The sequence below is a fragment of the Sylvia atricapilla genome, chromosome 2, assembly GCF_009819655.1.
Source record: "Sylvia atricapilla isolate bSylAtr1 chromosome 2, bSylAtr1.pri, whole genome shotgun sequence".
Lineage (NCBI taxonomy): Eukaryota > Metazoa > Chordata > Aves > Passeriformes > Sylviidae > Sylvia > Sylvia atricapilla.
In genome coordinates, this window is record NC_089141.1 from 106829154 (window position 1) to 106845371 (window position 16218).

Here is a 16218-nt window from a genome sequence, read left to right on the forward strand (position 1 = left end):
GTTGTATTGGAGATGAGCTACTGGCCAACTCCTGCCTTCCCTGTCAAAACTGCAACTCATATTCATTATATATAATAGATATATTAAGATAAGCAGATAAGTACCGTATGTTTTGGACACTTGTAATAAAGTTGCCTGGGTTTTGTTTGTGGACTGTCAGACCTTTTCTTTTGAAGTGGTTTTAGCTCTTGTGAATCCTGAATTGCCTCTTGTGGAAGTTAAAGCTCCTTTCATACTGAGCAAGAGTTAATAAATACACTGCTTTGGGCAGATTCACCAGAACAAAGTGCCTCATCCCAGCGTGCAGGAGCCACCTCAGAAACAGCTGGAACTTCAGTGTCTGTGCCATATTGGCACCTCCTGTGCCTGCCAGCACAGATAGCAGTTTTAGCAGTAACTTCCTTGTCAGGATCTAGGACTTTCCTGTAGGAAATGCATGGAGATCACCCATGTCACATTAGGTTGTTAAGCAGCTGTCATCATTCCCTGAACATGAGCAGTCCACTTTAGTAGTTTAGAGATGAGCTGCTTTTCCCTTTTGTCTGTGTTTTCTTCACTCTCTATTCCACTACCACTTTGAAAGGGTTTGTTTCTGGCTCCTAAGTTGAGTATGTTATTTTATCCTGTTACTGTGTCCTGTAGATACTTTTATGTGCAATCCAAAATCGATGCTTGCCATTCCAAAATAAGTCACAACCAAAAACTTAAAAGTGATCTATGAGTTGAATTAATTGGACAATGCCTTTTCCATGAGTACATGAGTATGAAAGCCACTGTGGGCTATAAATTTATGTCTTGGTGAATAAATTTAATATTTAAACAAAACCTGTGTGGGACAGTTGTGCAAATGCATTTCCTCTAAAACATGAAGAGTTTTCTCCATGGTGGAATAGTGTCAATTTACAAATGGTTTGTTCTGTTTTGTGAGATGTGGGAAAATAGCTTAATCTTGTGGTTTGCTTTTCTAACCTGATTGAAAAATAAAATTTTATTTGTACTGGGGTTTTTTACAGCTTTTTTTTTTCCTTGTTGTTTTACCTATCCTGTAATTGTATTGCCATGCAAAAAATACCAATTTATTGTTGTACCTCTCTAAGGTTTTGCAACTCTGAATGCCAGTGCTGTCTCGACTGATGATATGAATAGGCTGGATATTGCCTTTCCCTCTTCTGAATGTAACATTGAATTTCATCTTGTATTAGGACTGAAATGATTTAGCTACTAAAACTAACCTAAAGGCGGCACTGTTTTAAAAAATTATGGAAATTAATGATTTGCTTAGATGATATTAACATTAGTGAAGGTTGTTCTCTCTTCACTGGATGTAAATAACCTCTGATTACAGTATTGTATATTTTAAAGGGGTTTGGTTTACGTTAAATTATCCTATTTAAACATTTTTGCCTGTTTATAGAAAATTTTTTGTAACATTTGTTTTTCAACATGCTCAATAAAAATTTTTAAGATGCCTCTACTGTTTTCAAATATCAATTTTACACAACTACCAGTGAGTATCAACTTTATGTATTGAAGTAGTCTTTTAATTTCCATTTTTCTATGTACTTAATCAGTTTGATGAATCAGTTGTTTTGATGGTATAAAATACCAATATAATTTTGTTTGTGGATAGGCAAATATTGTTTTTAAATTCAGCCTTAATTTTTATCAGAGTTGTGAATTTGTATTGTTTCCTATGTAAAAAAAAAAAAAAAAAAAAATCTAACACTGAGATGAACTCATTTGATTAGAATCTTGTTAATAACACCAAAGTTGTGGGTTCAGTCCCTGTGTGGGTTGTTCACTTAAGGGTTGGACTTAATGATCCTTTTTGGTCTCTTTCAACTCGGAATACTCATTGTAGCCATTGCTAAATAAGTCACGGGCTCAGGGAAAGGAAACTAGCAAAAAATGTTGTAGTTGGAAGACTTAACTTCAAAGTTCCCTTCAGCCACTTGAAAATGATTACAAAATTTCGTGTCAGCTCTAGAAATGATGAATTAACAGAGAACAAAACCGAACCCAACCTTGTGTAATGATCGCTGCTGGAAACTGAAGGTCTCCGTTCCAGGCAACACAAAGTGTGTGTCATCCCTTCCCAGTCTGGTAATCAGGATGAAGTGTCCCTGGGATTGTCTGTGGGAGAGGCCGGAGGAGCCCAGGGCGAGGTTTGTGTCTCAGAGATGTGAACTCAAGGGCAGTTTTGTGCTGCTCATAACAAAAGGGCAGAGAAAGGTACTTGAAGCAGCAAAGGCAGTGACTTCCCAAAGTGTCAGTGCGCAGTGTGGCCCCGTGCTCCCCCTGGGAAGACTTCATTTGTTAATCCCAGACCAGCAGCATCCACACAGGATGCTCTGCCCGGCCTTAGGAGGGGCTTGCTGTGCACACACACGTTTGTGTCCTGCCACACATCCATCAGCACGGGCTGACCTGTGCACGTGGCTCAGGACACGTCTGCCCTCAGGCCTGGATGTGGGAATGGGGGTGCCAAACTGGTGTCATGAATCTCAGTGTCTATAAAAATCAGATCATTGCACAGGTTACCGGTGATGAATGTTCATTATTTACTGTTTTTCGTGCCCAGAGCGCTGTGCTGTGCTGCTCTAAATCACACTGATAGATTTCTTTTTATTTTCTGCATAATGTGAGCTTTGTAAATGTCTCCTAGTGCCACTTGCTGATTTTTAAAAAGAAGGAAAACCATGTTCAGCTGAAAGCACTGAGGTGACATCTGTACTTTTTCATTGCTTGCTGTGCACACATTTGATTGATTTGCTACAGGGTAATTGAACTTTGAATTTTGCCAGAAAGTTGAAGTACACTTTTCTTCTTCAGGGGTATCTCAGTAATTGTATTTTTCATTTGGCAGTGAGTTATTGAATGCTAAGTAACAAGTCAGTGCAGGAAGGGTCTTGCTTATGCTATCTTGACCATATCTATCTATCTGTAGATAGATAGATACAGATATCTCCAGCACATATACAGCATTTTATACAGGACTTGCTTACTGTTTAGATCTCTGCAAATGTTTGCTATAACGTTAGACCTGTGCTCTCTTTGCCTGTCCTCTCTCTGTGTGTCCTGCAGTAAAGACACACTGACTGCTGTGCTGTTTTCCCCTTTAGAAACAAAGCCTGAGAATCAAAATGACAATTTTCAGAATGCCCTGCTGTTTCCTTCTCCGCTTGGAAGCATTGTATCTAACTGTGTGGCTCCCGGGATTGGCTGAGGAGCTTAAAGCAAGAAGGAAACAAGTATTTAAAAAATTCATTTTGATACTGCCAGCAATGAAATCTCTGCATAAGGAATAATCTGTACCAGACTGTCTCCCTGGCCTTGCCTGTGGTGTGGGATGTGTGTTCCCACACAACAGACCCTGGATCAATTCCATGGGTCAGAGGCTCCCAGTTTGATTTTTCTTTATTTTCTCACTGAGCCCTTACCACTGGCAGTGGTGCAGCAGCTGCTCTTGGCTGTGCACAGGGACTGGAGTTGTTTGGTGACACACAGCTGTACATAGCGGCTCTGAGACCCAGGCTTCCCTGCCCCCTGACCTTGCTGCTCTGCTCACAGCAGGCCAGGCAGCATTTCAGTGCTGGACAAAGAGCTGAGGGTGTGAACACAGCGTTTGGGACCAGAGGCAGGTGTCAGCCTGCTGTGACACAAGGTGAGGCACAGTCTGTTGTCACCTGTGGCCTTTCCACAACCAGTCTGAAGGCAGCCACCTCATGTGGGTTGTTTCCAAGATTAAAACCCCTGAAGGCAGCATTGCTTGCCAGGACTTTCTTTGAAAAACGGTCCTGTCAGAGAAGAGCAAGGGTGATGGGACCAGCTCAGACATTTTCCCCAGCTAGTACCCCTAACCTCTCTTAGCATGAGTAATTCATTGCCATTTACTATTAGAATTACTACCTTTATTTGTTTTACTTAGGCTTTTGTTCTGTCTGCTTTTCTGTTCATGACTGTATTCTAACCATGGGGTTTTCCTTACAGATGGGTGAAGGTAAAATATACATGTAATCATGAATGTTTTGGGTTTTTTTCATTTTTCTTTTTCTGAGTTGAGTCAGGTTTTTCCTCTTAGCTTGCTGGTTTTTGCATTTTGTTTAATAAAAGTGCTGAATGATGATACCTCCATTTTCTGCTCCCCTTAAAATCTTTCACGTGCTCCTTTAGCAAAGTACCTAACAGTTGATACTTTTGTTATGCAGACTCTAGAAGAAATGAAGCTTTGAAAATAATATCTAATGTTATTTTCTCTTCAATTATTTTTTTCAGCCTTATGAACTGTTACTTGTAGCTTAGTTTCCCTTTTCTTGCCTAACTGTGCTTCCACCTTCATTACCTTCCAGCCTTTCCACACAGGCAGCTTGTCTCCATGAAAGCACTACCATCTCCTCCTTTGGCAGGAATGTTTTAAAAAGGGACGTTCTGCTCTGCACATTGCTTTGTGATTTCAGCATTTACTGTTCTGCATAACCTGGCATTGACTTCCTGAAAACTGTTCACAAAATCCTGATCCCAGTGTCAAGCTGTCAGCAAACCCCCAGGCCCTGAGGAAGGCTGGCTGTCACCCTGACCTTCACCCACAGCCCTGGAGCAAGGATTTGAACTTGTGTTGCTTTCATTGCAGGGCATTAGGCAGCTTTGAATATTAGATTAAGCTTTCAGCCTTTATCTTTCTCAAGCTTCAAAATCCTTTGAAATTCTCTGTACTATATGCAGATCTCTGGGTATAGTGAATTTAAACTACTTAACATAGACTTAGTTTACTTACTAACTTCTTATGGATTGTTGGAAAGCAGACAGTATATTGCTGTTATGGGCTATCATGTGGTGTGGGTTTGAGCTTTTGAGCTGCTCTCTTGATTTTTTTTGTATACTGTTGACACCAACCTTGGTATTACACTTTATGTGTAATCACAGATTTCATCTGGAACCTGAGAAACCTTCACCAGTGTAGGTTTTGTTGCCTTTTTTTTTTTTTTTTTTTCTCCAAAACTGGTATGATCCTATAAGCAATTTTAGCTTCACTGAAATACTCTTCAGTATAGAAGTGTTTATTTAAAAAAACCCTGAGTAGCAGCAATTGATGGTTTTCTGAATGACTACAGTGATGTCTCCTAGCAACATGACCAAAAAAAGATCCTCTCACGTTGCTCGTTTGTCCAGAGATTTCCAGATTTACCTTTACCTGTGTTTACCTTGATGAGGCTGGCTAAGTCATCTCACTTCACCAGTACTCCCTGCACCATATTTGGTGCCCATTTTGTGTTGGAAAGGGTGCTCCAAAGCCACATTGGAGGTGTAAGGCCTTTTCCCAGACTCCTGTTGTGGGATGTGCAAAATCCCCCCCAGGCAGCTGAGTAGTGCTGCCCCACATCCCCAAAGCATTCACTTCCCTTGGCCTGCCCTTTCCCAGCAGCTCTTGTGTGCCAAGGCTTGCAAAGGTTGGAGGCCTGTGGAGTTCACTTTGTTGTCTGACATGAGATTTCAGAGCCAAGTGCAGCCTGTGGACCTTTCATCTGGAACCTCCTCTGTGCTGGTGACAGTGACAAATTAGTAACCTGCTCATAGTCAACATCATTTTGATAATCCTTTCTTTTAAAGAGATTGCTGTTGTTGGTAGTGAACAAATGCTCCTGTTCCACGAGACGTCACAGGTGAGATCCTGCACGAGGCTGCCCTGGTGTCCCCCACCTCCTCATGGCACTTCCCTCTGCTTTCCCAGAGCCTCCTCAGGCTGGGAGGGCACTGTGTGTCCCCAGCACTGTGCTGTGCTGGCCTGAGCACTGACCTGTGCTGGAGGCATTGCAGGGTGGGAGGTGGCAGAGATGCCGCCTGTTGGAGTCCAGGACATTCCTCTGGGTGCCCTGGGAGGCCACAGACCTCGGCAGAGAGGTTTGGGACTCGAGCAAGAGGGTTTGAATCCCGGACAGGGGGGTCTGGAGCCAGTCCAGGGGTGTTGCCTGGCACAGAGCCCAGGAGGAATTAGGGCAGTGCCCTGGCTGCTTCTTCTTCTCTGGCCTCCATCTCCTGCTGTGATGATGGCACAAAGTAGTTTAAGGGGATTGGGTCAGAGTAGAGATGACCCTGTTAGTACAGGTGACAGGTATTGGCACATAACTGTAAATAAGACACGTAATTATCTGTATAAGAAGACTGCAACCTCTCATCCAAAGGGGAGTCATCCTGTGTCCGAGCAGCAGAACACCTCGGCCGGGCACAGAGAACACTGTAAGATAAGAATTAAAAAACAACGTGAGAAACTAAGAAAAACAAGACCTTAAGACTCCGTTTCATTCTTGTGTCTGGCTCAGGGCCTTCAGAGGGCAAAAGACTCTAAAACGCCTAAATCTCAGGTGAGCAGAGAATCAAACCCGAGAGCTGCCTTTCCCTGGAGGTGCCCAGCATGGAGAGATATGTGGTGGTGGAGCACAGGCTGTGATGTGTGACACAGAGCAGCCTCTGCCTGCTGCCAGCTGCATGTGACCATGCAGTATTTAATAACTCTGAGGAGCAGGCACTGTCCCTGTTCACAGCCCTTTTTCAGCTTCAGGACCCGCGTGTGGCACCGTGCTCCACGTGGCCAAAGCTGCTGTGGAAGAACTGCTCACTCCACGTGAGGCACGGCAGGGCTGTGAGAACTGCAATGGCTCCCTGTGGAATTGAGGCGGCTGTTCTGCATTACACACCCCCGAGATCTCACTCTCATCCCTTCCCTCCATGTGCCACATCCCAGCAGCACCTCAGATGGATTTGTGCTGCAAAGGAGGCTGGGGGAGCATCAGAACTTTTCCAGGTCCTGCCCCTGTCACTCTTACTTGTGTTGCCTTAATTTTAATTTCTCTGGGACAAGTTCTAAAAGCTGCATTTTTTTAACATGACTTTGAAGGCAGGTTAAACAAATCCTGTGAAGGTACCTTGAGAGTGTTCCCACCATCGCTGTCCAGTGCCTGGTACAAATTCTGTTCTTCACTTTGTTATTTAAACTGCTGGCAGGTGAGTTAACTAATTTTAATAGAATGCTACAGGGTGAGTTTTGCAAATCTAATTATTTGAAGGGCACTCAGAAATGTTAAAAGGTCTCTTTTAAGGCCAAATCTGAAGAAAGTGGTGCAATTAAACAATAGTCTTGTATTTTTCCTTACAAAAATCATATAAAAAGGAAAGGAAGAGGCCAGTTCAACTGAAATAATTACTTTTGTAGTAGTTGTTTAAAAGTCCTCCAAAGCCCTTGGCTTTGCTCATGTATGTGTCTCTTGATACCTTTATATGTTTATTGTCTACATTTGGATCAAGTTAGCAGGTGCTTTTCTGTTTTGCCTTGGCCTGCCTTGGTGCTGTGGTTGGGATCAAGATACTCAGCAAATCCACAGCATGGAGATGAAAATGGGGATATTGAACCGGTCACACAGAACCAGCCACCCTGCAGAGCAACCAGAGCTACAGGTCTGCTAAACTGGATCAGCCAGGGCAGGCACTGGTGGAATCTGTGTGAAAGAGTCAACTTCCAGAGAGGGTTAATCAGAGGCTGCTTGGTGTGAAGGGAGCCATGCAGGAATGGTGAGGTTATCCCAGCAACCTTGCAGTGACTGTCTCACCTGATAGGTGTTTTCATTTCTTAGGATCTTTAGAAGTCATCTCTCTGCTCCCTTGGTGGTGTGAATAAGGTTGTCTCTACAGGGCATATAAAGATAAAGTGTCCCCTAGAGCCAAGAGAGTTGCAATGTTTTTCTTGTCATTTCCCTTTTAAGACTCTGTCAGTAACAATTGTGTTTGGCCTGCTATATTGACCTTAAAGAATCAAGGGAGTGGATTTCTATGAATGTTTCTGTATTCAGGTATCAACTCCAGCCTCCCTGGGTTTGATAATCCCTCCAAGGTGAGAGTAGCAAGTTCCTGTAGCTGCCTCTGGCTGTAAACCATTACATTTGTTGAACAGCTGACTCTTGCTGGGCTTGAAAAGCACTGATGAAGGACTGTAAGGAGTTAAATCCTGCTGTATTTCAGATTTTTTCCTTTAGTCTTTAGTCTCTTTAGTCATGTTCCTCTTGAACACTCTTCAGAACACCTCTTCACAGATTAGACTCTTTCTTATTCATGCCAGTGCCAAGGTAAATTTGTAACAGAAATTTTCTTTCACCTTGAGAAAGATTCTTTCAGCCAATAGTTCGACCAGTATTACAGAGAAAAGAAGTGAGCAATTTTGTCTGATCTCATCATGTTGAAAAAGACATATTAAAAGCCAAAAAGATTAAAAATGCAGTGGTTGTGCACAAGTCCATTCTCATTACATTTTTTCAAGTAACCATTTCAGGCTTTTATCTGTTCTTGAGCTTTGTTTCTATCGCTAATAAACCTGTGTGAGACAAATAATGAATTATTGATTTGCCAACTTGAAACTTTTTTAGCTGCCATTTTTTTCAGTGCATCCATTGGCAGCACAGCAGAGTGGAGGCTTTATTGTGGACTGAATAAACCAAATGGTTGGAGCATGACACGGTGAAATTGTAACATAGCAATAAAATGGCAGGGCACATTCATGCCATCTGTTTCATAGTGGAAAAACAAAGAACATTTTAGTGATGGCCTCAAAGAATAAATCTGGATTTAGAAAAGAAAAATAATTGGAGCTTGTAATGTTGGGAACAGCCTAAGATGTTGCACGGCCTCCTTCCCCCACTGTTGCTCAGCTGCGAAGTTCCCCCAGGTGTTTTTTGGTTTAGGCATCTTTAGCTGTTATAGACTGCTGAGTTAAGGGCTCAAAAAAACCTCTCTAAGTCACAGAACACTGATTTAACAGATGTTTGCCTCCTCCTATCTCATCTATTGCTTTTATCAGCTTTCCATTTTTGGAGTGGGCAGACAGGAAAGCTGTCAGGTTGTGTTGCTCCACCATCAATCAGTGATAGGAAACAAAGTTCAAAGGTCACAACTGATGAGCAAGAGGCAAACGTGAAAGAGTTTTGTTCAATATTTCATCAAAACAATGTAAAATCTAAGACATAAGCCCTGTGTTATCAGAAAAAGAAGGCATTACATTATTGTAATAAACATAGAATTTGTGTAGAAAAGGTTTATTCCTTGGGAAATGAGTGATGTAAGATAAGAGGGTTCTCTTATTCTTTTCTCTCATCAAATATTTGATATTGTGGTCCTCGTGTTTATAAGCAACCTGTGACATGAAAGAATGGTCCAAAAAGGAATGTCCTTGTAGCTGCTGAAATCTGTGGATACTGAATGTGATTAAGATGAGTAATGACACTTGTTACTAATTATATTTGTTGAAAAGTTATAAATGTTATGGTTTATCTACGTAATAAGAAATAATAATAAAAAAAGTTTTCACGTTTGAACTGGAGAGTAGGTTTATATTAGATACTAGGAAGAGGTTCTTCACTGTGAGGGTGGTGAGGCCCTGGCACAGGTTGTTCAGAGAAGCTGTGGATGCCCCATCCTCGGAAGTGTTCAAGGCCAGACTGGATGGAGCTCTGAGCAATCTGGTGTAGTGATAGGTGTCCCTGCCTGTGGCAGGGGGTTTGGAACTAGGTCGTCTTTGAGGTCCCTTCCAACCTAAGGTGTTCTGTGATTTTATTCTGTGATTCTTTGATGGATGGGACCTCTTGCAGGGTGTTTCTCCACAATTTCTTATTGTTTTCTATGCTCTCTTTCCCAATCCTCTCTGATGTACTTGCATGACCTTTTATGATGGTATCTGTCCAAAGTCTGCATAGTTGTTGTGGTTTAGGTTTGCTTATCTGAGTCATGGCACCATTTATGTGGAGGTTTTATATTTGCCAAATTTGTTTGCTAACTGAGAGATAGGATTTTGGGAGGAAAAGGCAAAAGCAGGCTTAACTTAGAAGCAAAAGCAGATAGATTTTATTAACATACACTATGAGAAGAAAATAAGAAAAGGAAAAAAACCCAACACAAATTAATTTCTAACCCTTTTTTCCCACTACAAACCGTTCATTTTCTACAATGTAAAGAGGCAAAACTCAAAACTCAAAGGTCAGTAACACTTATAAAACAGTCTTTCTTTCAGTTTTTGAGAGAGAGAAGTCGCTCCTGTTTTTTGGTAACTTCTACCAAAAGCAGCCCGCCCAGAAGAATCTGCATTTGTGGACCCTCCCATATCACATAGCCTTTCCCATGACTACCTATGGGCCATGGACTTCACAAATTGGGGTGGTACTTTTTAAAAATGAGCTGTTTCAAAAAACAAAGGATCTTTTTCAACTCAGGGAACAGAGATAGTCTTCTCACTTCTTCACTAGCAAAGGGCTTCTTCTCACCTCTTCACTAGCAAAGGGCTTCTTCTCACCTCTCTCTGTTCAACCTCTCATAAGAGCACAAAAAATGTTCACTGAGTTCATCACAGACACCTTTGCTCAAATCCACAAATCATGTCCCCAAGTTATATTTTCCAGCATTTAAAAGATTATCCTGTTACCAAAATCCATAGATTTTCAGCCTAGAACCAAGGCAACTCATCATCTCTACCACTTCAAAGTCACTCTTCCTTTACTGACCTTGAGATCTCCACATTGTCCCCTTACATGTCTCCAGTTTGGCCTTTTCTTTCATCTCCGAGAAGGGTTTTAAAGTGTCAATCTGTGTCAGGAAAGAGTTAAAGCTTGCCTAGGCTTCTAGTGGCCAGATGATCTCTGCCGGGCAGCTGCAAATGTTCCAAAGCCATGCATTTGGGGGAAGGCTGATGGATACATGTCTTCCATCCCTGGATCTGATGGTGTGAGCTTCTGGCAGCTGCTCTTAAGGCCCAGTGTAGAGTGTGGGGGGAAAAGATCCTACCCTCCTCCCAGGCCAGGGGTGCCAGCAGCCAAGGGCACGGGAAGGATCCTGCCATGACTGGCCTGGATCCCCGCCGTGGCCTCAACACACGGCCGGCCCTGCCTGTCCGTGTTACTGTCCACGTGTTACCTGCTTGCTGGACAGGAGGGAAAGAGGAGAACTCTCCTACCCAGCTTCAGCTTTTATATGGGTATTCCCAAAAGTCGCCTTTCATTTTTTGAACGGTCAGAACTGCATGTGAAATCCAAAACCTGCCCCCCATAGGTCCCCGTCCTTTCCAGAGAGTTCCAAGGTCCTAGCTGGGAGATACTGTTTCAACCCGTGAAAATAGTCTCTTGTGGAAGAGGAAAGAAGACAAAAGATGTCAGGGATGTTGAAGACATTACTCTCTGGTCCAAATACAGCACTGTGGTGCTGCAGGGCATCTGTGCATACTCCCCATGTCAAACCCCTCACTGGCATGTCCTGCTCTGTTCAGCTACCTCATGCCCAGTTCCTAGTCTTGGTTTCTTACCTGCCAAAACTCGGCACTATCCTGCAGCCCCCCCAACAAAATGATGCTTCACAGGAAAACACCTTCAGAGTTGATTGGCCAGAATCCACCACCAGCTTCTGTGAAGGAGGTTTGCATCCTCACCCAGCTCTTTCCAGTAGGCACCTGGTTACCTGTCTGGCACAAATCAGTGCCTGTCAGATATTAAATGAGAAGGATGGAAGCAGCTGGGTTCGTTTGTGTTTAAGCCACAGAAAGCATCAGGTTGTTCGTTTTTTTTTTGTTTTTTTTTGGGGGGGGGGGGGGGGTTAGTAGTGTTTGCCAGTTTTAGCATGAGAGGTTGAAAAATGTCATTAAAATGAAGAATGGTCACAAGGTAATAAAGAAACAATCTTCTTGCTTTAATGACTTGAGCTAAAAGCTAAATGACTGTAGCAGCTCAGATTGTAAAAGCAGTGGGAAATTTAATGAACAGTGACCCCACAGGAAAGTCAATCTGACTGTTAATGTTTAGTTTTGTCATTTCTTGTGAAAAGAAATAAACCTCTATTATGTAATCTATTGGTTACAGAACCTGGGGTCTCTGTTAGGCTCCCATTGAGCTTAACTCTGCCAATCTGTCTCAGTGAAATTACAGACCTTCCCTGTGAAACAGATAAACATCCCAAGCAGGAAATAACTGTGCAGGTACCTGGGGAAACAGCTTTGGTTGTGGGAAAAGGAAATTGTCATGAACTTGGCTGCAAAAGGTTTAAATGGTTTGCAAATTCCCTTAATGGTAAGCTGATTCAGCCAGTTAAATTATATAAAATATAATGAATGAAACTGTGATTAGTCAGTAGTGCCTGGTGCCCCAGTTCTGTAACATGTCATTCATCTGGTTGCTGTGGAATACTCACTGCAAAACTTGAAGCAAAGGTGGTAATCAAATAAGAGATAAAAATGTGAAATCGCTTATGTTTAGCTACTGAGAATATGTATTTACCTAACCAGATAGTGGGAAGAGGCACATTGAAAGTTGGGTGATTTAAAGAAGTGTATTTTAACTGCAGCAAACTTCAGATAGCACCATCCACACAGGTTGCTGCTGTGAGCACAAACCTGGAAGAAGTTGGAGCAGTCTGTTTCTGTCCCGTGCCACAAGACAAAACCAGTCCTGTCCTATAAAGTTATTCATTTGGCTAAAGTTTCAGCTTAGCTTTGTTTTAGTGTTATCTACTTCTTAAATCAGAAACTGATCCTGTTTGTGCTTTGTCAACAGCATGTTTCAGTGGCTTCACACAGCAGCTCGTGCTGTGAGAATGGGACTGTGCGTGAGTGGGAGGTCACTTTGGAAGTGGCTGAGCTGACAAAATTCTTGAGGCTTTGCCTCTCGTCTTTTTTTCAGCAGTTAAACAGTGGCAATTATCCAAAATCCAACCTCTGCATGTGCACATCCATCACAGTGTTCAAATTTAACTGGAGGTTTGTGAATTGTTCACAAACTGCATGTCACACTAAACCTGTACTTTATTCTTTATGATGCTCTAATAAAAATTGTGTAGACCCATTTACACATGTGTCTTGCAGGAAACATTTCCTGTAAGTCCACTCAAGTTTATTTTTGCCTAAAAGTCTACTGCAATTTGCTGTCAAATATTTAACACAAGTAAAGAATCACATTTAAAGAGTCACTGAACTTTTTATAATTTCCATAATGTTTCCCTCTTTTCTCTTTTTTGTTGCTGGCTGGCATTTGGTTCTGAGGGCTGGAAAAACTGCTTTTCTCAATGGTAATGTCCTTTCCCATTAAGCAAATCTAGTTGATATAAAGGAAATTTTCCATCCAGTGGTTTGTTAGTGCTGAGGTATACTGAAAAGTTGCGCTACTTAGTCTGGAGAAGGGCACTGTTTTCCTGGAAAGAAAATGAACCTTTAAATGGTCATGCTGGTCTCCAGGCGATCTTGTCACCACAGCAGCCCCAGGGCAACACCAGGATGGGAAACATGACCAAGGACCACCACAGACCCCAGGATGGCCAGCCAAAGCTGGGACATCAGGGTCTGCCCCCAGACCAGAACAGAAGCCCCCAGTGCTCTCCCTCACTGGCTTTTCCTAGTGGAGCCAGCCCTGGGCAGGGGCTGAGAGCCTCAGCCATCCTGGCCCAGGACTGGGCAATGGTTTGGTCCCAGAACCAGCAGGATCCTCTTTTTGGCGCTGCCTGTTGCCTTCTGCCACCTCTGCAGGGGCATGACAGGGCAGACCAGGAGCATGGCAGGCTCCCCAGCCTGGGCCCAGTGTGCCTTTTGCCCCTTTGGCACCCATGATGCATGACTATTTCCACTTGTGCTTTAATCTGCCTTGTATTCTCATCAGAAATATTTTCTATCTCCTGGCAGCACTGAGTGTGTTCCATTTGTGCAGCCAGCAGCAGCTGCTCAGTGCCCTCCACACTGGGCTGTGCCCAGCCTTGGCTGCACTGCTCCCACCTCACCTTTTTCTGGGCACAGCTTGCAGGTGTCTTTCCCAAAGTCACTTTGGAAACTACAGACTTATTAAAGAACCCTTTCAAATACACCTTGTGAGGAAAGGTACCACATCAGTCTCCTTCATGAGAGTACAGTGTCTCTCCAGCCTGCAGAAAAGTTTTGGGAGGTAACGGTGCTCCCTGACCACCTGTGGTGTCCAAAAGGAAGGCAAAACAAAACAGAGGGTAAATTAATTTTTCATGATGCGAGCACAGCCACTTCTCACAGCAGGGACAGAATGATTAGGGACCAATCTGTCGTCATCGATACAGAAGTTCTTCATCCAGGCAATTTTCTGAGTACAGTTTTTTCCAACCTTGTACGGCTCGCTCCCCTTTCCACCCCAGCAGTGCTGCAATCCCTGTGACATAAATGACTCTGCTCTCCACCATCCTCACTCCTGACCTGGGAGGGTGGCAGCTCATCTTCACGGGTAATGACAGCCTCATGCTTCTGCCTGACACGGGCTGTGCAGGGACACGTGCGCCAGCCACAATTGCACAAAGGGTGACTAATCAAGCTACTTAATTCCTCCATTCCACAGAGCTGCCCAACTGCTTATAGCAATTAAACAGCGAGAGATGTGGGAGGAGCACACACAGTAATGTCCGTGCCATGCAAAAAATGTTGACCCTTTTGTGGCCATGGGCCTGGCAGGTCTTGCAGCTCTGTTGCTGCTCACGCTGGCACAGCTGGCTGCAGGCTGACACTGGAGGAGTCAGTGCTGCCAGGCCTCCCTGCATCCCTGCTTTCCTCTCCTCATCTGCTGCTCATCCTGCTGCAAACAGCGCACTCACAGCTGGCAAGGTTCTTTATCTCACCTTACATATTCACTTATTTTAAGCTGTTGTTTATAAGAATGTTTTTTCTCCTTCCCCCAGCGTTCCTTGCAGCATTGCTGATGTGGTTCTTCTCTCATTTACCTGTCAAGATGTGCTTAACGATTCTACATTCCCCTTTCTAATGGCTGGTGACACTGCAAATCACTACCAGAGCCTGCAGCTGGCCAGTAACTTGTGTGTAATACAAAGAAAAGGGAAATCACTCGTGTATAACTGAATCACTCAGAACAAAATATTTCAGATGCTTCCCGTAAGACAGCTGCAACATATGCACAGTCTTTTGGAATATAAGACAGAATATTAAATCTGGGGGGAAAAAAGCATTTTTGGTTGGCGTTATCAACAGTGTTTAGCACATGGTAAGCAATTTCTAGTCAAGTGGAAAGACAAACCTTTTATAGACCACAGTGATTTGCTGTCAGTGGCACTTTCAAATAGCTCATTTGGATCAACCAGGTTAGGAGGTGACACAGACATTTGTCAGCCAAACAAAAGAGATTACAGGGCCGAGGGTGAGATACAAAATAAGATATTTAATTGCATAAAGGTCAATGAAAGTAACACACAAACCTATAGTATTGTACTCAAACTGTCAGTCCTATTAAAACAGCTGATAAATAGGGTACCCCCTGAGGATGAGTTGTAGCACTGAGCCTCCAGTTTAATTGTCTGATAGTGTCCAAGATATAGAAAAAACCATGGTTTTCTTTGGATGTTCAGGTGTCCTAGATTGCCTAGCAGCAGAGAGCCATATTAGCTTCTGCTAGATGAGGTTTAATGCAGACTGATTACATTTTACTGCTATAAGCAACACTTTAAAAGAGTAAACGCTCTTTCTATAAATACCACCAGTATATTGTGGCATGGGATCCCCGGGTGCGGATGTCGATCCTTTCCTGTGAGGCAGGCGGTGCGATGGATGTTGCTGCATTGCCCTCTCGTGGGACGAGCCTGCAAAACAGCAGCTGAGCCCGGAGCTGCCGCCCCGGGTCACTCACGGCTTCCAGCGGCCCCAGCTGACTGCCAAGGGCTGCCCTGCCTGGAGGGAGAGAGTTTAGGGATCTGCCCGTGGTAAATATTTACTCAAATAAGTCCATTTCCCCCTAAATCTTCTCTTCCTGAATTTCTGTAGGACGCAGCTCCCAGTCTATGTCCCTGCAAGAATTGCAAAGATTGTCCTGTAACATCAGAACAATACGCAGCATAAATACAGTACCACCCCTATCCCAAATCTCCTTCTGCAGGACTTGATGTCCCAAACAAGAATTAAAGAGCAGGAGGTGAACAGCACTATTTGGCGGCACAGAGCCCATGCCAGGAGTGAAGGGACAGTACCAGGGATGAAAGTCTACATAGAGATCCATTTTACTGCGCTGGGAATGATGCCATCTATCACACAGAGTGCTGCAATTGCCTCCCACAACACTGGATCTCATCTCTATTCTGTCCTGCTCTTCTGGGAATTTTAAAGAAGCGTTTTCCTGTCTAGCCAAAGCACTTTTGTCACCCTCACTGAGTTGTCTGAGTACTTCATAGTCTCTGAAATATTTATCGTCTCAC